Consider the following 24,338-nt stretch of genomic DNA (forward strand, 5'->3'; position numbering starts at 1 on the left):
CTTACAATCCTGAAGGAGAGTCCCAAATTGGCATGAATGGAACCTTACTACATTGGGTTGCACAAAACCCTATGGAATGCAGTAATCTCCCACCCACCCTGGAATTGCTCCCAGTGGGATTATGGGAAACTCTGGTGTCATTACTCTCATCTTGATCAGCAGTGAAGAGGAACATCTCAAAGCATATTATGCGAAACATTTTAAGAAAATTTATTAAAACGGTAACTGAACAAAGTTCTGTTGTCAGCTGCATAGCTGTAATACCCATTGGCTTCCCTGAGAATTGCATGCTGCTGATGGATGTTAGGATTTTTTCCAACCCAATCTCTTAATTGTTTTCAGCTTCACCACTTGTGGCGTAGCGTATGGTTTTCATTCTGTATTATGCATGGGGATGTAAGGGAGAACTGAGCCTCTCAGTTTTCTCTCATTGTGACGGGCAGACCACCTTTGGCTGTATTTTGTGAAACTGATGTCCTGAAATCAATGGTACTGGCTGCCAAGAAAATGTGTTTAAGACTGAGATTCCAGATTACAATTATCTTGACTGTGTTGGTCCTCACTTGAGACCATTTCCCACTTCAGAAATCTAAGTTTTAGAGAGGTGGACAAAATGGCATGAATGCAGTATCCATAGACATGTTCAATATTTATTTGAGGCCTGTTCATACAAGTGGTTGCTTTGTCCAGAAATGCAAGTTCCAACTGTCCCTAGGTACAGATTCACACTGGAAATGTTATACATGAACTTGGCATACAGGGCTTCAAGCAGCATTCTGCTGGCAGAAATTCCCATGACAGTAGTGTGTGGAAACATTTATGTTATTAACATATGTGCATTTCTGAAAATGGCTACAGTGGACCATAGCAGAGTGGCAGAGAACATGTTTTGCATGCAGACAGGGCCTAAGCAATACCCTGGGCAGCTCTAGTTAAAAGTTGTAACAGTGTTTGTAAATAACCTTTCTCTGCTTGAGACCCTGAAGGGCCACACCAGTCCACATAGACAATATTGGGAGAGATGGGCCAATGGTCCACTCTGTGCAAAATAGTTTCAAATGAAGGTCTTACAAATAATATTTTTGAATAATTCCAGGTAGGTAGCCATGTCAGGCTGTATAAAAAAGCAAAACAAAAACAAATCAGGAATGCAGGGGCACCTCAAAGACTAAAGTAATGGAGAGAGGAGTCATCCATGTGTTGTACTTCTACTTATTCTAAAACCAGAGTACATTCTTCTATTTATTATTAAACTAGCATATTGTTCTTTATAAATTACTTTCATCCATTTTATGAAACTTTCCCCACATTCCATCCTTTCCAAAATTCCAGTCGTTTATTCCAGCATAGGTTTTTGGGAGTCTGGTGCAACGGCATACTTACTTTACTTTAGAATTTATAACAGTCCCTATAAACCCCATAATAATTTTGTATGAAAATTTCTAAAAATCATATTCGCATAGAAATTCTAGAACTAACATTAAAGACAGGGGTTTTTGTTTGTTGGTTGGTTTAAGTTTCTATGGGATTGGTTTTTACTGCTCTGTGTTTTGATATTGTTGAACTATCTGGGTTATTTATTTATTTATTATTTATTTATTTATTTATGCAGTCTTGACAACTGTTTGGTATAAAGGAATTATATAAATTGTAAGCAATAACATCAATAATGAGTTCTACTTAATGAAGCGTCAGAAGTTGGCCGAATTCCTTCACACTCCTCCATTTCCCCAAGTCTCTTTTGGTCCCTGAAAAGATTATAGTGACAAATCACAGAAATGTAAAGCATCATCAGATTTGTGGGGGGAGGATGCTGAGAGAAAAAAGTGAAATTGCCTCTTTCTCTTTCATCAGAGAAACTCCAGGATAGATTCAGGCAAGAACCTGTGTGAATTTGAAGCAGCAGAAAAAGTGTGAGTCCAGTGGCACTTTTAAGACAAACAAAATTTTATTCTTGGTTTAAGCTTTCATGGGCACATATCTGTGTATGTGAAGAAATGTGCATGCACATGGAAGCTTATATCAAGAATAAAATGTTTATGGTCTAAAAGGTGTCACTAGTCTTAAACTTTATTTTCTGGAATGCCAGGAATCATTCTTCTTTCAAGGGATCGAAAAGGAATGAGGTACAGAAAGGAATCCAGAGAAAACCAGCCTTCCTTTGGCAACTGGCTTAGCATATGCCCGTAACAATAATAATATGAAAAGAAACCATTTCTATGTATTGTCAAAGGCTTTCACAGCCGGAATCACTGGGCTGTTGTGTGGTTTCCTGGCTGTATGGCCGTGTTCTAGTACCATTTTCTACTGACGTTTCGTCTGCATACAAATCAAGCAACATCTTTATCATGTGAGGAAATAAGTTTTGTCTATTTCCTTCATGGAAGAATTTTTCAAGGACTTTTATCAATTTTTTAAAAGGTTAGTGGCAGATGTTCCACAAATGGTTATTTGAAAGCCACTGTGGAGCTAGTTCTAAATTCCTTTTCCTGTTGGCTAACCAGATGAAAAACAACAAAATAAGATGGTTTCTGGAATTTACCTATTGTTTATTATAAATATATAGTAATATTTTTGCATCTTATTTCAAACTCTCTGAACAGATTTATGATGCCAGCTGCAATGGTTATTGGTAGCTTTATAGGACATTGCAAACCAACAGCTCCATATGGCCAATGGCGTTTGTTGATACCATACCTTGCATGGCCATTCTGCAGTCTTGAGGTGTGCTTATAAACCAACCAGTAAATGTACCAGCTGTACTCATAAACTAACATTAGTGAGCTTATTTCAGATGCCTCACAAAACACTCAGAGCAATAAATAAGTCCATATTTATACTTGAAAGTATTTTAAAACTTTAAAAACAACAAAAAATGAAGCATTTCTAATTTTTTCTCTCCATATGCAAAATAAAAATAAAAATAAGGAGGGGCTTCCTGTGGGGTTAAAAACCAGCATGTTCTATTCATTTTCATTGCTTTATTCTGTAAGGAAGACTCCTCCTTTCTACTGGACTGCAACTGAAACTTTTCTACAAAAATGTGACTTCAAAAGTATTAGCATACTTTTAGTGGTAGTCAATTGACACCTCACCAATTTCAGTTCGGCACCATCAGTCCAAATGCAGTTAAAGTCACATGATATATTTTGCAAATCCAGAATAAACTACATAATTCAGGTCAATATGACTCCCACATTTTCTGCAGTCCCTTCTGTGAAAGTAAATCCCTTTGAAATTGGGGGTTTCTTCAAGGTATAAGTCTCACTGGAATGAGAAAGAGCCATCTGATTAGTCCTCTCATGTGGTAATGATACTGTTACATATTTCATATTGGAGTGCAGTGGTGTAGCGCCAACAGGGTCAGGTGGGGAGTGATGCCCTGGGCAGAGCAGTGGATGGGGTGTGGTGTGGCATTCCAGGGCAGGGGCAGACGGCGCTGCAGCAGGGACATAGGATGCGCGCGAGCCCCGGGCGCAGTTCCCCCTCGCTCATGCTTTAAAGATTTATCCAAGTGGCAAACGTCTTTAGAATGCTGAAAGGAACACTTCTTATTTTTGCTTATCCATATTATAGTCAATCACCAGCAAAAAGAAGAAGCAATCAAATTAATGTGTCTCTGGCCTGTGCAGAATAATAGATTATGTTTAAACCTGTATACACACATAAAGTGATCTCATGGAAATGATTTTCCTCCTAAGCATAGGATCTAACCCAGTGTTAAAAATATAGCCTTGAGCAGCTGAGCAATGCCACGTACTGCAAATGAAAAATGCCATCCATTCAGAATTGTCTGCTAATTAGATGTGAAAGAAAATTCCTTGTCTTAAATATGGTAATCAGACTGTTTGGGGGGTGCTTTGCCAATACTAGGACATCACTCAATTTCTCTGCACTTTGCTTCTGTATAGTTGCTCAATGGCATAAATGTTTCCCTCTACCTTGGCATCTGAACTGGAGCACTATTTTTGTGGGGGGGGGGAGGGGACTTCCATAAGGAGATGTGTTTTAACTGTTCTGTTTCCAGGTTTTCCTAGTCCTCAATCTTTCCCCCCCAAAAAATGCTTTATTATGATTTGTGTGGAAATAATACAGTCCAAGCACATTAATGTGCTGTCTCAAAAGAGCGGTGAGCATTTTCCTGCCCCGCAATGGTCCCACCCATAATGGCATCATATTTTTTGCCACCAGCATTGATCCACTTTTTGTCTTGACGCAACTTGCTGTTAAACAAAGCCACAAGAGGCTCAAATTCAACTGAAAAAGACTTGCCATGCTTAATTAAACCTGAACTTTGACATTTTCAGTCACTATAATAGAACAGCTAATTAATATATCAACCTGTAAGTATGAACTTTATTTATTTATTTATTTACATTTATTACCTGCCCTTTACCACAGTCTCAGGGTGAGTTACAATAAAACATGCAACACTAAAACCCCATTCTAAAAACCCAGGCACAATGTAAAATCTCCTACACCCACCACACCCACAAAAAAAGAAGAGCGTACAGGCGTCTCAGTGGTGTACTTTAATTCTGAGTTAGTAAAAGGGTAGCATCTAAACATTCAGTGCCATCAACCATTCCTAATGATAATTTAGAGGAGTTCTTTTTTCATCTTAATGTTTCATAAAAGACATCATAGCATTAATTGTTAAAACAATTGCATTATTTTAGACCAGGGGTAGGGAACCTGAGGCTCTCCAGATGTTCAGGAACTACAATTCCCATCAGCCTCTGTCAGCATGGCCAATTGGCCATGCTGGTAGGGGCTGATGGGAATTGTAGTTCCTGAACATCTGGAGAGCCTCAGGTTCCATACCCCTGTTTTAGACTCATCTGTGGCCCCTTCCACACATGCAGAATAATGCACTTTCAATCCACTTTGCAGCTGGATTTTACTGTGCAGAATAGCAAAATCCACTTACAAACAATTGTGAAAGTGGATTGAAAGTGCATTATTCTGCATGTGTGGATGGGGCCTGTATCTTGATAGGTTTGTTTTAATAAATCAGTCATGGGCTACATATTCAATTTCTTTATAAATGCAAGGAGAAAAGACCTATAAAATAGAGTATCTTATCCCCCATTGCAGCTTCAAGGAAAGATCAATCGCAATTGACACTCATGTATGGCTTCTACAAGTTTAAATTCAGACTTTTTACATGTTTGTGGAGCATGTAAATTATCTGCCGAAGAGCATCCAGAGATGCCAGGTGAATAGTGCAAGAGATGTCAGAAGGGATTACACTTTGGAAAGTGAGGCTCTTTCTGCACACGGACGGAAATGCACCTCTAGCAGCATGAATCATGCCGGTGGAGGCTCGAGGACCGTTCTCACACTAGCGTGCGAGTGGCCCCGACTTTCCCCTCAGCCAGAGAGGCGGCTCCATCACCCCCCTCCACTCATCGTCCCATCCAGCGTCGCTCTGGAGGGCTGCAGGGACCCACCCACGCTGCCCTCCGGCCTCCAGGGGTCGGAGGGCAGCGTGGTGGGGCTCTGCAGCCCTCCAGAATGATGCTGGATGGGACAATGAGTGGAGGGGAGGGGGAAAGCAGCGTCTTCCTGCTGGTGCTGTTCGCACCGCACCGACAGGAAGACGGTGCATTGGAAAAACCTCGCTTGTTAAGCGAGGTTAACAGGGGCGGCTTCATGCTGCTCCCGGGCGGCCAGGATGGCACTGCTGCGATGCAACAGCGCCTCCTGTGTGAACAGCAGCCCAGGGACTGCATTTTTGCTGTCCTTGGGCTGCTGTATTATGCCCATGCTGAAAGGGCCTGAATGTCTGCCTTAAATAGGCCAACTACAAGAATCATAACATGATTTCAAGGGAAGCAGCCCAGTAGAGGCAACTGCAGTAGAGGCAAGAAGAAATTTCTGGAAGTTCAAGGTACATATCTTAATCTCTAATGTCATAATTCCCTGAATCATCATACTAATAACATCAGTGGAGAAAACAATCAGCTGCTGTGTTTTGTCTACAGCTTAATAATGTGCATTCTGAAAGGTCATAAAAGACTATTATTATGCTAGATAAATGTCTGAACATTGTCTCATATTGAGTTTTGAACCATACTTTGAAGAACTTAGCAAGGCCATTTGGAGGACTTTGGACCTAAGAGGAAATGCCATCAAGCAATTCTAATTTAAAACAAAAATTTAAAATTCCAATGGCCATTTCTTCTCCAAAATGTGGAGAATGGTACATAAACCACACTCAGACTTTAAATGTAAACTCACCAGAGCCATTTGAGTTTCACTACTTACCCCTTCTCCAGTCTCTCGTGAGCCCCAATAAAAGGAAGTTGAGAGAGTAGGGTTGCCAATCTGGGTTCGGAAATACCTAGAAATTTTGGGAATGGAGCCTGAGAAGGGTGGGGTTTGGTGAGGGGACAAGTGTAAAAACTGAAGTCTGGGAAAGATGACACATGCATGCTGTGATCTCAGGAAAAGAACAGGCTTGATAAAGCCTGAGTGAAATAACAACTAATCCAGAAGTGTATTGCCTATTATGTATTTTCTTTATAAAGGCAGTTGGCCTAATACACATTTTTTCTTGTTTATATTTAGTGTGAAGGCATCTGTGTATGCCTGAGTGGGAAATGATATAATTATATCACCTATATATTTTGTACTGTATACCAGTAAATAAAAGGAGGAAGTAGTTTTAGAATTTATTTTTGTAATCTGTAAGGTGTTTTCATCCTTTAGCTTTCAGGTGCAGAGTGGTGTGATTATTAACTATCTGGGGAGGTTGGCACCGTATGTGACAGTCTACTGGCAGACTGGCTAGACCAGGGGTCTGCAACCTGCGGCTCTCCAGATGTTCATGGACTACAAATCCCATCAGCCCCTGCCAGCATGGTCTATTGAACATGCTGGCAGGGGCTGATGGGAACTGTAGTCCATGAACATATGGAGAGCCGCAGGTTGCAAACTCCTGGGCTAGACCTCCCTGGATGTGCCTTTAACGTGTTTTTTCTGCTTTCTCCCACCCCATCCCCTTTGGTCTGATCTTCCTTGCATCTAACCTTGCATCTACTTAGAATTTCCTCCATCTGTTTGCTGTTTCCTGTATGTGGGCCCTCCCTTGATCCCACCAGAACTTATCAGATCCTTTTCTCCTCCTTCTCCTCCTCCTAATTCATCTTGTAACTCTCTATGAAGCGCAAAAGCTTTGGGTTCCCTGGGCAAGTTCAAATTGCTGATGAGATCTTGCAAGGTTACGAATGACAATCAAGATTTCAGTCTTGAAAAATCTTAGTCAGTATGTTGATGCTTTAAAAAAAACCCTACAATATTTGGACATAATTTCTACAGTATAAAAGCTTTTCCAATCTTACCTCAGGTGGTCCGTTGCATGGATTATTTGATCTGCATGGTGGACCATCATGGAAATCAGATATACATCGAGTCAGTATTGTCCCCAAATATAATCATTTTCATAATGCATGGAGCATATAACTTTACAACATGTTTCCATCTCTGATTTCAAATGTGAAGGGAGTTTGGCACCTTCTTTTCTTTTGAGCATTATCCAATGTAAGTTATCTTGAGCTCCACGGATGGGATGCAATGTTATAGGTAGACTGATCAAAGGATATTGATAAGACTTAGCATAATACTTCTCATGGGGTTTTGGCATGCCCCCCATCTGCGGTTCCAGAAATACTTGTGCGGTTTGTGGATGCCATAGTTGTTTCTTCTTGTCACATCATTAGCAGTTTGGTTACTGATTGGCACATCACACTTTATGGCCTGATAATACCCAGTCTCCTTATATGGAGAATGGTTAGAAAGTAGTAATAAATTTTGGGTATAAAGTAACTAATAGAAGTAGAAGTTTTGCTAACAAAAACTCCCCCTAAACACCATTGACATATATCAAGGCTAGGTTTTGCCAAGCATAACATTTCCTCAGAAGCCGTGGTTGGCAAAGTGAATGTTTCATCAGGAGTGGAGGTGTGCAGCAAAAGTAGCATTTTATCAGTAGCAGAGACTTGACTTGCATAAAACACTTTATCAAGAATAGGGGCCATGGCAATTTAATGAGGCTCAAGGTATTCTTAAAGTGGAAATTTCTACAAGAAAAACTAATGTTCCATAAAGAGTAGGACTGTTCCAAAAATAATGTTTTATTAGGAGGAGATTGGTGAGAATACATTTTTTTATCAGAATTGGGGATGTTAATGGAATGATGGATTTACTGAGAAAAATATGTTAACAGTTCTTAATTTTCAATAGTCAGAAAAAAATTGCTCCTTAGAAAACATTGTTTTCACTCAAGCCCTTGGTCTAGCCCAAATGCTAGTCTTGACAAGCTGTGAAGATGATAAAATGTTATTTTTGGCAACCCCAGTATTTCAAGTTGAGCTTAGAGAAAGCTGCTTTTAAAAGGAAGAAGTATGAATTGATTAGAATCTCTGCAGGTGAGCCAGGTTACTCTTTCATCTAGAGATACTTCATTTAAGAGGTACTTCTATATTGTTCATTAGGTGTCGTTAGATATCACACAGCAGTATTTTCCATTTTGCCTGATGATCAAACAAGAGTCTGGCAACTAGGTCTTTCTAGAAGTCTAGCATATTTTTTCTAATAAATGGTTGATCCCAAAACATTTTGGAGGTTGTTATTATTGGGTTCAGAAGTAGAAGCAGAAGACGGTCAAAATAATAAAAAACCAGAGGTTTCCTAATGTCAAAGAATCAACACTGGCAATAAAAGCATAGCTATCAAAGGTAACACAGAGAAGATGGTTGAGCTGACACAGAATTTTGGAGTTTCCAGAATGAATAGTATCTTTGTATTATGTTTTGGAACCAATTATGGGCATTTATAGTCCATGTTCTACACTATTATGTGATGTACTAGCACTAAGTGCTTGTACTGTGGTTGCAAACTGTGGATACTTCTAACTTTTTTATGATTAAAAAGCCTCAATGAATAATAAGCAAGAAAAAAATTACAAGGAGCAGATTGTAAAGACTAAGAATGGAACAGTTCACCTTGTTCTAAAAGGAGTTTTCCACAATTTTACCAGAGAGACCAGTTTTATTCTGCCTCTGACCCATAGAAAGATTGAACTTCTTCCAGATTCCTGGTTCTTTCTGTGACTCAAGTGTAACGAGGTGTAAAGAAGTGCCACAGACATCTTTTGGAGCAGGTTCTTAAGAACTCTTATTCAGCAGTGAAAGAAACACAGGTGATTCTGCATGCCTCCAAGGTGAGCCTGCACATCTAAATGGCTAACAACTCACCTTGGAGGCATATGTAAATATCTACCAGGATCTTGTTAAAACTCCTCTTGTAGTTATTTGCCTTGGTCTACAAAACCAGCGTGGGGAAGCATATGGGCGTCAAAACCTAGGGCCAAACAAGGGCTGCTGCCTTCCCCCAACTTCGCTTTTCTAAGCCAGAACTGTCCTTGGGGAGTTATTTCTGTACACATGCAGCTCCAGAGTGGGACAAACAACTCCTGTCTAGTGCCATTTTGGACAGGGAAAATGTCACAGGGTAAGACATAAGCCTCTCCTCCTCCTCTACCAAGATCCCAAGCCAAACCAGCGTTCTACAGACTTTAAAAATGCCTTCGTCTGCAGCAGCTGTGTGTTTACAAGGAAAATTACTCAGTTCTGGGGAATCTGGATGACTCATCAAAAATGTAAAGGTTAGTTTGGCTCTCAGTGGACCACAATGTATATTTTTTGGACTGTGCTTAGCCTGCAGGTTCACAAGCCTTAAGTGATTGCTTTACACTGATGTGATAAAATCTAGGTCAATCCAGTTTCTAGGTGAAAATAGGACTAAGCCAAATTTATTTGGCATTGTATTTTGGTTATTGGGCAAGATTTTTCATTGATTCACGTGTAAGCTTATTGGAAAATGTTGGTGTGTTTGAGTTGCACATTGTTATTTGTAGCAACCATCACCACATCTAGTTGAAGCCATCAAGATCTACCTGATGTATTGCTGGCTGATTCTGCTCAGCACAAATAAAACATTTTCAGAATTCAAAACATTTTCAGGATGGATGGGGGGAAAAGCATTTTGGGAAAAGAACTCTGCACTTTTTGCCCCCAAGACATTTCGAAAATGTTTCATTTGTGCTCAAACTGTGTTTTTTTTAAAAAAAAGATTAAATATCAACCCTTTTTCCTAAAACATGTTGATAACATTTCCTCCTTGATGCAGAGAGCAAGAAACATTTTATTTTCCCCACATGACTTTTAAGCTTCCACTTTTGTTTCCTCTGCAGCTCACCCCCGCCATTTTCTGCCGTTCAGGGACCCTCTGTTCTGCCTACCATTTGCTGAGTCTTCCACATGGATATTTCCTCAGCAGGCAGCATGGCTGCTCGCCATTTTCAGTACATGAATGAAGTTAAGTTTTGCCTGCTAATTATGTGCACTTTTCATTTCCTTCCCTCTTTTTTGTTTTTTATGAAGTGACTTCGAAGCTATGAAGACTTGATATGAGAATCAGCTGCCAATTCTCATATTGAGTTTCTATAGCTTTGAAAACACCTCACTGAAAACAAAAGGGGGGGCATGTAATCAGCAGGCAAAACTAATTTTATTCACGTACTTTAAACTTTGAAATGGTGGACATCTGTGATGCAAGCAGAGGAAACATCTCTGGGAAATACATTCAGCAAATGATGGAGCAGTGGGAAAAAGAAATGTTTTGAATTAAAATGCTTTGTTCCTCGCTATGCGGACAGAAAAAGCCAAACTGTTTTTTAATCATGTCTGCAAGATGTTTTATTTATGCTGTGCAGAAAAAGCCAGGGCCTCCCAGAGTCATTCTCTATTAAATTATTCCAACTATACTTGAGAATAAGATTTTATCAGAAAATTCAGGAAGAAAGTAGTGTATAGATACTGGTGTTGGTGTACTGTTTCTAGTTTGCTGCTTTTATAACTGCTCCTGGACAAATTGTGTTAATGATGCTCAGTTTGCGGTATCACAAGGCCATGGGAGCCATTGCCAGGAATGATACATCTTTCTCCATCTTTGATATTCTCAAAAAATAAAGTTATGAGCTTTGACTCAGTATGTCAGACACTGTAGTTCATCTGTAGTGTTGTACAATGCTACCTTTTGATCATGCCACTCATTTGTCAAAATAGTTAAAAGAAAAAGAAAGAAAAAAAGATTAAATGAAAGTTGGAAACACCTCCTCTCAACTCTAATCACGGGCCTGGAAACAAGAAGGGAAAAGATGGTTTAAAGCAGGGATCTGACTTTTTCAAGTCAGTGGACACCATTTACACCTGTTACAGAAGGTGGAACCAACCACAAAACATCAAGGATCGAAGTTATATTCAAGTCTAATAGTAAGTCTTCAACATTTCAGGCAGAAGCACTGTTTAACAGGATGGTTCCAATCTGTACAATAAATCAGAAACTCTACTGGGGAAAAATTATATCTAGCCCCACCCACTTTCTAAAAGCATTTGGTGGACATCAGGAAGACCACCCACAGGCTGATTGGGGACCCCTGCTTTAAGGCAACACATCTGAATAAGCTACTGCATTCAACTGAATGGAAGAAACAGGCAATACACCTTCTGCAGACATTGCTTTGGCCTTCTGTTCACCTGTAGTGGATCATGATATATGTGATCGCTGTATTGTGAGAATGGGGCAAATTTTGGATTTTCCTTACGGGGACAGCTTTCATTCACACAAGATCCTCTGTGCAGATACAGCTTTCATTCATATGTGAATTTCCATGTGCATATAAAAGTCATACATGAATGCAACCTACCTCACCATGAAAAATCCATACATCAACCTATTCACCCATTTTTCTTTAGACTTAGCAAAACTTTAACTTGAGTTTTAAAAAGTTTTCTCTGTCCTGGCGCAGTACAAGTTTGGAGATGGAATCAAGCTTGCCAGCTTCACCCACTAAGCCTTTAGAAAGAGAAATGGTAGGCTAGGCATATAGTGCTATGGCAAGTCATGCTCACACACCCCTCAGCTAGACAAGTATTGTCCAGCCAGGAATAGAGATTTGCAGGACTGAAGATTTTGCAGGATTGAAAGATTTTAGGAAAATTTCCTGGAGACTTCAGGAAAAGCTTCTTTGACCTGGCCTGACTTGATCAGTGGGAGGAGAAAGAGATGATAAAACTCCTGGGAGAGAGCAGGGGGGTCTCTTTCGTGATGATTACATTGAGGCTGATAGAACCATTTACCTGATGTCTGCTGGAAGTGGCCATTGCCATGTGCTGGTCCTCACTTGAAAAATGAGACATTCAACCAGACATTGGCCTTTTAAAGGCTCAGGACAAAACTGAATATTTGAATGAACTGGAAAATTGAATTTACTCTTCTGTAGCTGAAATTTATTGATTTAGTATTTGTAATATATTTTTACACAACCATATATAAAATGGTGATAGTGTTGCTTTTTGTTTCTAAAAGCCCTATAATATATATATATATTGTTTGGTTGATCATATTTATGTCTCGAATCTATCTAAATATTCTCACACAGCCATATATGTTAGGGAGGCCACAGAAACAAAAACCATTTTAGTCTACATCCAAAGTCCCCCTTCTGTGAAAAGAAGGACAATTCCATCATGCAGTGGAGGCTGTGTGTTTCCAGTTCCTCCTTCTCGTGGCAGACCCCCCCCCCCCCATTGTCCCCCGTGCTTATTTGGAAAGCCCTTGGATTTCAGGATCCAAAGAGTAAAATATCTGCTTTGTGTGGAAACAGTTCCACATGCCATATAGAATTGCACATATTGGCCACAAAAAGGCAACAATTCACAAAACATTTTCTCTAGATTGTCTGTGGGGACATAACAGAAACCCTCCAAATTCACCCATTTGTTAGTTGCAGGAGAGATAGGTGCAGGCTTTGATTCCATACTCTTTGCATAGTTCTAAATTGTATTAGTTTGACTTTATGAACTTATACTGCAATCCATAATCCTGTTTCATCAGGAGTACTTCAACTTCAACTTCAACCTAACCCTACCACCCCACCACAGAACTGAAGTGAAATCCAGTTAGCGTTAGTACAACTGGGGCTTATAGATTGTACTGTATGTGAACTAATCAAAGGGCAACTGATCAACATCCAACCTAAACTAATTGAGGTTGAAGTCAAACTAATCAAAAGCAAAGTAAAACATTCTGAGGGAGGTAAATGTGAATTTAAGTATTTGTTAAAGAATACAAATACTCAGAAGTTTATTTATGAATTTGAAAAGCTCTTTTCAGTTTCAGCTTTATTTATTTTGGTTTTGTTCCAAGTAAATTTTTACCTCCTGAATTTCACATTAAGTCTCAGGGTTAAACGAACAAAAAAAGTAATATAAATCCCACCTGAAAATACCAAGCTTTACGTGCTTTCACACTGATGCCACGTGAGACCAACTCTGCAAACTGATATTTTATATAACTTCAGCTGGAAAGGCATAAATTTGTTCATTTCTGACTATGGTCAAGCTTATGAAAGGGTTTATGAAACATGGCAAAGCTCTCATAAATCCCAGAACAGAGTCCAGTGCTTCCTTGCCTCCGAATAAGGACTAACTTTTCAGTTCTTGAGAATAAGAACTAATGTGGGAATTAATACAACTGACATGGTCAGGTCTCCTGACAACACGATACCACCTTGAAATTTACAGCGGGGTTATTGTGAGTTGGGTGGGGTTGAAAGCGTCCCCACAACTAAATCAACCTGTTAGACGGGTTTCAAACCTAGATTTACCCAACATATATATTATTTTAAAATTTATAGACACCATTTTCAGGTCATAGTTTTTGAGATGGCTTAAGACATAAAATAAATGATAGAACAACATTAAAAATAAAATAAAAACAACAGTAAAATATAAACAGCAGCCATTTTAAAAATCTTAAGGCTGAGTACAACAGTACAACAGCAAACAGTAATCCAGCATAATTGGTTCCAAACAGCAAAATAATAATGGGTTACATCCTTTATTTTTGAATCTGGGTCTGTTTTATTCCATTTTCGTCCTTCACATGGGTGTCTGTTTTCCATGAAGGAAACAATCCATTTTCTTTCTGCCCCTTAGCACGAACCCACTATTCTTTTTACAATGCAATTCTTTTTACAATGCAAACATGCAGGCACAAGAATCCTGTTTTTCCTGCATTCTGATTGGCTGTTCCATCACCACAGTCCCCCTTCTGCCTGCTTCTGTCCTCTGCTAAGGGAACACTTCTGATCAGTGGAGAATCTACAGCAAATCTGGGAACTCAAGCAGGAACACCCCCCCCCCCCAATACCTATAGCATGGAAAGAAGTTTAGGGCTTTGAAATCACAGCACATGTAAACACAAAGCATGCAAACCTTCCCCCTTAACATTGTAATATACAAAATAATAAAACCTGTCCCCAAACGAGCAAAGCTATATGTCCCATCCACATCCAAAGGTGTGCATCTGCCTAGCTGCGTGCTCTGAGCACCCAAAAATAAAAATAAAAAATAAAAGGAAACGGGACGTTGCTCACAATGTTTATTGTGAATCTGTTGCTGTACATATTTGGGTGAAATGGTGTTCACCGTCAATGCCAAGGAGAGAAAACATGCTTGGGGAACATTTCTGAAATGGCAAGCTACCACACCGATTAGCAGCTCAACAGAAACGAAATTGACATAAGGCAGGAGAACAGGTGATGGGGTGGGAAAAATAAAGTGGTTGGGTACCCATGCCGTTCCCACAGAAGCGAGTTCAATTCAAAAATATTGTGATTTTGGCGTTTTTTGAAAACCTGGGTTTTCAAAAGGAAATATAATGGCTCAATTCTGCTTTGAGGAAAAGACCCATGCAAAGTTCTTCCCCAAACTGGGATATTTCCTATCGTCAACCCATTATATTTCTACCATGTGGAATCAACCAATAATCAAGGAGAAAAAATAGGAGAAAAAAATATGAGTTCATCTGGAACTTAGTTGTCATGTGAAGACCAGTAGGCAGACAGTTCCATACTCAAGGCACCACCACACAAAAGTTCCTGCCACTAGTGGCCTCCAACTAAAACTTTAAAGATTATAACCTTTAAAGATTATAACCAGCACTTGAACTCAGAAACAAACTGGCAACCAATGTAGCTACTTCAAAATAGGTGAGATGTATTCCCACTGATGTTGGTTTACCAGATAGCACTGGAATCACTGGAGCACTGCTGCCACAATACTACCTTGGCCAACCATATGGATACCATGGTCAATAAAACTGCCATTTTATGAAAGGGCTTGTGTAACAGGTAAGCTGTACATGTGAAGCAGAATGTTCTCATGAATTTAAAGGTAGTACATCTGCATGAGACAACTGTACTATGACAGAAGTAACATATTTGAATCAACACTAATTTCCACATGATTTGTGCATAGATAACAGCTAATTTCTCTGTTCTCTGTTGTTTAATTAGCCAACAAACCACAGTCTTGTCTAGCTTAAGTTCCGGTTTATTTGCCCTCATTCAGACCATAATCACCTCTAGACAATAATTAAAGACATCCAATACCTCATCTGTCTGCCAAAAAAGAAAAAATAGAATTAGTGTATGTCCTTTCTCACAGGTTCTCTATTAATAGTGTTAGACCTTTCAGTGACCTTTGACACAGTTGACCATTCTTATCTACTAACTTGAATACACAGGTGTTCTATGTGTGACAGCCCTTGAAGACAACACAGAAACTATAACTGGTCCAGAATGTGCCAGTCTGACTACTGTCATGGCCTAGCTGCTGCGACCATATATTGCCCATTCTACACTGGCTGCCAGTCTGTTTCGAAATTAAATTTAAGGTGATGGTTACGACTTCTAAATCCCTTCATGACCTGGAATACATATTTGATGGACAGTCTTCTTCTATATGTTCCTGTGTGTCAACTACAGCCATTACACAGCCATCTTTTGGCTATTCCACCACTTAGAGGACCCATCCAGCATCATCCAGTGCTCTTGTCCCTTGTGGCTCCAACTCTGTGGTACTTCCTGAGGTGAGGATGGTTCCTCCTTGGAGATCTTCAGGAGGCACTTTAATGCCTGCTTGTTTGCTAGGGCTTTTCAGGGTTTGAATACGAGGCATCTTTTAAAGGAAGTGACAATTGGGGTTTGTTATTTTGTTGTTTTTTTTAACTGAAAATGTTTTTAACTATTATTATAAGGTATCTTGAACCATGAGAAAAAGTGGGGAATAAATGTTTTAATAAAATAATAAGTAAAGGAAGTTTAAGCTGTCTTCTGAGACTCTCACCTGGAAGAAAGAAAGATGGAGCAAGGCCTGGTGCCCTCTCTGATTTTCTTGTTCTAGTTATGCATAACTCCATATCTATTCAATTAATATTCAAGTAGAGCTTTCCATGTAGCAGGTTTCTCTTTGTTTTTCTCTCAGGTCTTGAACTTTTGAGAGATAAATATACACAAAGAATATACACCTTAGCTTGTTGCATTTAGCCTTAGCAGAAATGGGAAATCCTCATAATCAGATGAAGTACATTTGTGCTGCTATTATTTTTATAAATAAAAACATATTCTGTGGACATTCACCTCCTATTAATTTTACTGAGGTTTCATTGGGTTTTTTTTAAAAAAAATCCTGTTAATGAAGTGTGAATAAGACTGCAGCCTTATTTTATTTATTCTGAAGTAAATCCTATCCATTTAAATGGTATTAAGTTCCAAATGAGTATGCAATACTGCAACCTTAAGCAGCTCAAATATTCCTCCAACAAAACAAAGTGGTGCTAAGTATAACAACTTCCTGCACAAACAATTAAAAAACCCTAACTACAAAACTTAAGATTCTTGTATCAGCCTATAACCTCAGACAGTTAACCAGAGGCGGAGCTACCAGGGGATGGTGTGTGTGCATTTCACCAGGTACATGCCTGGGGGTGAAAAAAAATTGTGAGCCTCAAGGTCTCCTGGGAAGTGTAGTTCCCACCAGGCCATTTTCAGTCTCAGGTGAACAGGCCTCTTTTTCCAGCCTGTACTTTCAGGCTAAACTAAGGTAAGAGTGTTGGGAGGAGGGGCGCCATGGGATGGGGGCAGAGTGCTCACTGGGCTCAGTATGGCCCAGCTACGCCTCTGTAGTTAACTGAACCTTAGCAAGTACTGTGATGGATTCCTTGCCAACAGGAGGCTAAACTGCAGATACACACACTACCCCAAGCCTGAAGAACCTAAGTATATTTTGTATTGGCATACTTAATGAAAGCAAATGCTGAAGATCTGTATATGGAAGATCATCAAGTAGTAGAACTAATATTCTTTCTGCAGATGACCTTTTTTTGTGAGCATTCAAAGTGTTAAAAAAATCCTGGCAAACTCCCCCAGAACTGGTTACAAGCCAAACAGTGTTATTAAATTTTGGATAAACTAAATTCTACAATTTTTACTGATAAATATCTTGCAATATATGAAATAATAATAAAGAAAAAGTGTTGCCCCTACAAATCTAGAATGAATAGTTGTATGTGTCCTCTGTCTGCTAGACAATGTCAGCCAACTGGGTTCCTCTTTGACTGCTAGAGTATCATTTGATATTATTTTCCAGTTTTGAAAATATGAAGATCACTTTGTTTTTCTGCTGTTCCCAGTCTTAATGATAAGAGTTGGGAAAGGGATTGATGAATACTGTCCTTTTATATTTTAAAAGAAGGATACTCAAATGTTACATTACTGATGTGTTTTGGGATAATTTGGAAATTTACAAGAAGGCATAAGGCTTTAAAACGTTTTACAGCTGAGGCTAAATGGAAAATACCTACCAATTACTGCTGCAGGTTCTATAATTATTGCCATATCTGCTTGTATTGTCTAACGAAGGAGAAGTGGAACAGACATGTTTGCATAAATTGAACAGAAACATGCATTCACAGTCCATTTTCTGTCTCCTCATATGGAAATCCTAGAGACAAGCTTTCAAAAAAAATGAAAGTGGGAAATCCATGTCAGCCAGTGGATGTAATTCTGGCTTTTTCCTGGCTATTGCCTTTCAAATAGACTCTGAATTTAAAGACACCTTTCCACAATGAAGGTGATGAAACCAATGTTTGAGTCAACCAGGATCTGAATGACTGCAAGTCAAATCTTGGTTTCACAAACTAACCTCAGTTAAAATAAACCCTGAGTTTGCATTCTATCCAGACTAAGCTTCCATTTAGATGACAAGGAAACACATACTTTTTCCTCACTAAAGGGATACAAACCAATATAAATAGGCATAAGGGACATGGAATGTCTAAAACATTAATCTGTAGTACATGAAGCAATGGGAAAAGATGAAATTAACATAAAATTCTAATAACAAACAACAAAGTTAGGAAAAATCCCTTCTGAACTCAGAATGAGGGAGGTTTAAGTAAGCCTTAAACAAAAGTGATCACAAAAGCTAAGCCCCTGGTCTTTGGGGTGAAGGTAAGACTCCTAATTTTATCTGAACTTATGTTGGGTGGTTTATATATGATAAAGAGCTTATTACATAGTGATTCTTGTACATTTAGGTCAGCTGTTACAATCAATCAGTGGACATTTCGCCTTTGGCAGCACACGTTTCCATTAAAAAAAGAAAAAGAAAAACTCCCTGGCAGGCCTCTGTTAGTTAGTAATGACAGAGTAACCTCTGTGTCAAGTAATATACTTGATAAATTTTGCATGTGCTGTTGACTGACAGAAGCTCAGGCTTCCTGTCTGGCCAGCACATACAAGCTTCAAAGAGCACAGAAACCCCTTTCTTCTTCCCAAGTGGAAACCCCCTAAAATAAGACCGTGGTTGAATCAAGCAAGAAAAGTGTGCTGGGAGGTGTGGGGGTGGGGAAAGTAAATGGGTACTTTTAGATATCCATGGGGCTCAAGCTCTCTCATCCTCCTTTTCCTCCTTTTGCTGTTTTTATCTGTCACTTGTAATCACTTTGCAACTCAGGCAGAGTTCTGATGTGGTACTTAGCATGTTCAATTATGAAATAACAGCCTGATTGAATGATCCTGAGTTGTACTGGCATAAGTCTGACTCAAAGTCACATGCTCCTACTGTTCAATGATGCTCCATCTTTCAAAATCGCAAAGGATAAAGGAGCAGTAGCCCTTTGTTTAGTCTGTGTGGATATGGTAATTGTGTGCAGCTGTGGCTTCTGCTTTCCCTCCTCCAAGTCACTTTGAATGTAGTGCCTCAGTTGCAGCTCTTTGGGAATTTTTTGAAAGGAGGGATGGATGTTGTTTAGTGCCTTTAAATCATAGCAAATTAAAGGTGGCATATTATTGCCCACTGTTCACTGTCCATCCTGACTCTTTAAATGCAAAGCTATATGTAGGATTGCCAAATGCCTGGAGAGAATTAAAAAAAAAGTCCTGTCATTTTCACAGAAGCTTGATGGGATGATATTTACCTCTGTGCCATGACAACCTCCAGCTGCCCATTTTCATATATGAAAGGACATTTTTCTCTAGATCTGTTGGACAACAACGTGTGTGTATTCTGTTCTTCTGTAGCCTCAACTTGTGGGTTCTATGGTACAATGCAATTAATCTTGCAGTAATTCAAAGAGAATAAAACATTTTCTTTTTACTTTTCATTCAATAACATATCAGGTAACTTAATAGAACCATGATCTTTTTAAGGTTAACAATTAACTTTCCCCCTTTTTACAGCTTGCTAATCCTAAAGTCCATTTCTTTCATCTTTTTGGCCCAGGAAGTTTCTAGATGAACACTCTATGCTCCAAAGATGAGGGTCCCAGGAGAATTCTCACTAGATAAACACAGCCTTGAAACAATAATTTCCAATGCAGAACAAATGCTTCCCTTTTTTACTACTTCCCATACTCACATCAGAGTTACCTTAAACAAGGTATAAAGGACCTATAATTAAATTTCAAGATCCCAGCTGGGCAGCCTTAGTTCCATCTTATGCTTTCTACACATCCTGCACCCTTCTGCCTCAACAAGCTCCGCCCATTCCTGGCGTATTCCATTCTTATGTAGGGGGTTACACTTTTACATAAGAGTGAAAAAATTTAATTCCTCCATGGAACTTCCTTAGCCTTCTTATTTTTAAAGAAAGCTTCCTTTTGTGATGTAACAGAAGCTATCAGACATGTCTGAGCACCAGTTAATGTTCAAGCAAAACAATGTTTTATTTTCTGAGCTTTTTTTCAAATATAAGGAAAAGAACTTTAATGCTTTCCACTAGCAGAAAAGCCCATTGCGGGGGAGATGCAAAGGGTCACAGAGGAAGCATCTCCCCCAACAATGGACTTTACTGGGGTTCTAACAGCCTCCACCCCACCCTTCCTTGTGGTACACTACTTACTTGATTCTGGTTCTGAGGCTCGGTGATGGGAGAGGTGTGGCTTGGGGAAGTGTGGCAAGGTGAGTTTTGGGGTAGGAATTGAAAAGTGTGGCTAGGGGTGGGGGAAGGGCAGGAAGGTGAGTTTTCGGGTGGAAGGAGGATTGAAAAGTATGGCTAGGGGTGGGAGGAGAGGTGGGGAAGGTGGAAAGATGAGTGTTGTGGTGGGGGAGGGCAGCAAAATGAGTTTTGGGGTGGGAAAGGGTTAAAAGGAGTATCTAGGGGTGGGGCAGGGAGGCAAGGTAAGTTTTAGGGTGAGGGAGTGTTGAAAGGTGTGTTAGGGGTGGGAGGAGGGCAGCAAGGTGAGTGTTGGGGTGCGGGGAGGGTTGGAAGGTGTGGCTAGGGGTGGGGGAAGGTGGAATGTAGATGGTTGGGATGGGAGGGGGCGGGGTGTGTTTGCTGGGTTTCCACAACCTGGTACACTTGGGGTAAGTGGGGGTGGGTGGGAGGGGGGTGTATTTGCCAACCAATGGCCAATGGGAGTGCAGGATGCACAGGGCTTGGATTCCTATGTGTCCTGCATGGTAATGAATAAGGATTCGTTGTCAGACCCTTAGCCAATTATGTATAAAGTTGGCTCCATGGTGAACAGGGTGCTTACATGGTCATCCTCACTTCCATTTTATATTTACTTTTGATTGGTGCTTTCTGGCCTGGCAAATCATTAAATATTTTAAATGGCAAGATATTTGTATCAGTCCCTGTGACCTGCTTAAACTTTACTGTAAGTCCTCTCAAAGTTATATCTGCATACCACCCAGGGACTTGATGTACAGCAAGACCATCATCATTATGAGACAATACTCCTATAAATAAGCTATGTAGATCCAAGTTATGGACTTGGTATCTTAGTTGACCTTTGTTATGACTTGCTGATCTTACATTACACAATTTAGCAAGGTGATTTTTCTTCACAGACTTATAACAAACCTTCCCAAATGCTGGACATTTTTGGGGCCCATGAACAATACTACACTGAACATACTCTTTGTCATCATATCTAGATTCCAAATGTGGCTCCTTATGTCCAAGTGTTTGATCTGGAATCTCTTCACAATCCTTATTTATCACAGATGCTCCATAAAGCTGCGTAGAAAAAATTGCCATAGTTTATAGCTGAGTCACTGTTACTTCAGCTACTTGGAATATCTCAACTGTTTTCTCAAGAATAAGGTCAGGTTCCTTCAGAAGTCTTTCCTGTAACTTCTCTGCTGCACTGAAAAAAACAATTTTATCTCTGACTATCTCATTTAGAACCAATTTCACAGTTGTTAGCTTTACGTTTAAATTCAGTTACAATTTTTTTAAAAAAAATTAAATCCAGCAGGTTATTACAACATGGCAAATCTTAAATTGCTCTTATTATATGGCTTGAAGTGTTTCTGTGTGTCTTGCCATCAACCTGTTGCATATGCCACTGAGGTTTGAGAAAGACTATGCCCAGATAGAAGGTTTCTATGAATTTGCAAAATAGTCCACACTAAAGTCAGCAACCTAATCTATTACTACATTTATACCCAAAAGTACACCAGAAGATTTGTACTTTCTCCTTCAACCCTTTTGCTCATCAAAGAGCCCTTGCTCGAACCCTAAATCTTGCCCTTATGGTTAGCAAATAGTAAACACAATCATAAATGCTGCAATTGCAGTTTGCAGCGTTTACAATAGCACAACACTTCTGAACAACAACAAACTGGTTCAAGTTTATTTCAAAAGAAACACAAGCCACACTTATCAACAGATGTCACTGATAGTGCATCAGTCAAAATGATGGTGTTTATGGAACAAGAAATTTAAAACCAACATTTGTGTTGGAGCATTGATGGGAAAATGGCTTCTCTTGCCCAGCAGCCAGTGTCTATGTATCGGAAAACAGCAAACTCAAGCCTAACCAAAGCCATATAATCGCATGTTTAAAGAATCTCCCTGAAAAGAGCTGACATTTGTTGCTTCTGAAACAGCTAATTTTCTATTTATATAAACATGCCTTAACACAAAATATGAATTCCCTGTAACCATAAGTGCCAGATTCTTTCTGTATTATAGCTGAAAAGCTTGACAGCAGGGTTTTTTTTTTTAAAAACAATTTATGTAGCTTTCACTTCTTAAACCTGAAAATCCAAATGAATTAATAACAATGACAGTTATGAACACTAATGAACAGAATTATCAGCAGTTTCTTTTATTAAAGATTAACCTTATTATGTAATCCACAGGATTTAGGCGATGTCCATTAATTTGGAACTCTCTTTCCTACTGCTAACGCTGTAAAATGCAAAATGAGAAAAATGTCGTCCTTTCCAAACTATATTATATGATACAAAAAGTTCCAATGCAAATCTGAGAAATCATGTCCTGATTCCTCCTCTGTAGGCTTTAAGACAGGCTATAAGAGGTGAGCACATGAAAGTAAATCAGAAATTCTGACAGCACTTTTATATAGAAATGTTGCTTGTGTTGCAAAGATAAGCAAGAAAATCAAGCATACCACTGGATCTTTTGCATTTTTCTAGCCACTCTTCCTACTGCTAAAGAGTCAACCCAATTTTTATGGAACGAAGAAGAAAACAGCCAGCAGAGTTCTAGCTGTGCATTAGATTCCCTCACAACAGAATGCTATTGGGGACTCCAAAGCCAATAGTGGAGGTGGTGTGGGGCTGTGCTGATGCATTTGGCCTCTGCTAGTGCAAAGGGCACTGCTGCTGGTGGAGGGGGCACAGATGCCTGCTGCTCCTCAACTCTGCAGCAATGAAACCCAGAAGTCAGAGCTGCCTCGGAGCTGCACTGGGTTCCAACTGGACACCAGCATGGGGGACCGGGATGCTCCCAGAGATGGAGCTGCCATTAGTTGGCTTTCACCCTGGCTTTGCAGGTAGGAATGCTGCAGCCTGGGGCTTGGACTTACATCCCCCTTTAGTCAATTTAGTCCCATCAAGGTCTTTCTGATGATGGTTTTTTTAAAAAAATTCTGCCTCCCCACACTTTTAGAAAGCCCTCTGGAGGAAGTGGGACTGTGGCAGTGCCGTTGTCCCTGGCTACCTTGGACTATGCATTGGCCTGCCCTAAACATCCATGCCTAAAACAGAGCTTTAAGATATACAATGGCAAATGAAAAAAATGTTTTTCTTTCAATAGATTTTACATAAAATTCCTAATTTATGGAAAATATACATTTTCTACTGTCATAAATTATTCTTGTGGGAATTCATTCTATCTCTATTGTCACTGGAAACTCATGAACTAGTCTAATGAGTTTTGTTTGCAGGCAGACTAGGCTATGAACCAGTCTGCCTGCTAGAACTGCTAGGCTATGAACAGACTAGCTATGTTTCTCCCCTGAGTTTCACATATGCCAGGATCACACCACTGTTAGTTTTGAGTATCTACCATGTCTTCCACAGACAATTTGTTAAATTTTTAATTGGGGGAGGGGGCAGGGGACATTGTGAAGCAATTTAGTCTCAAAACATACCGGTAATCTAATTGGCCCAATTCTCATGACCATCTTTTGGAGTATAATATAAACAATTCCTCTTGTGATAATACAATAAGGCATTTTTCCTCAGCAGGAGGAAAGATTAAACAAACAAAGTATCAAGAAGTCTAAATATGCACACAGGCAAAAAACAAAAACAAAACACCTACTGGCACATACATTTCATATTGTATAATCCTCATACAGTCACTGTGGGTTTTAGCATATTTCCATGAGTTTAAATAGGAAAACATCTTAAAGTTCAGCCCCTGGGAAACCCAAGCCTGATTAGTTTCCCCCTTTTTAACTACAGCCTGCAGAGTGTAAAACACAGCACATCAGAATTGAATTTGTCATCTCCAGACCTCACAGGAATTTTAGGAACTAAATAGTTAGGAAGCCATCCTGGTCCCTTCTCATTGCTTTAATCATAGTAGAAGTTTCAATTTAAACATTCAGGAAATCTCCCTTATTTAAAGCAATCAACTCACTGCTGAGAAGGGTCTGGCTTT

The sequence above is a fragment of the Sphaerodactylus townsendi genome, linkage group LG01, assembly GCF_021028975.2.
Source record: "Sphaerodactylus townsendi isolate TG3544 linkage group LG01, MPM_Stown_v2.3, whole genome shotgun sequence".
In the NCBI taxonomy this organism is placed as follows: domain Eukaryota; kingdom Metazoa; phylum Chordata; class Lepidosauria; order Squamata; family Sphaerodactylidae; genus Sphaerodactylus; species Sphaerodactylus townsendi.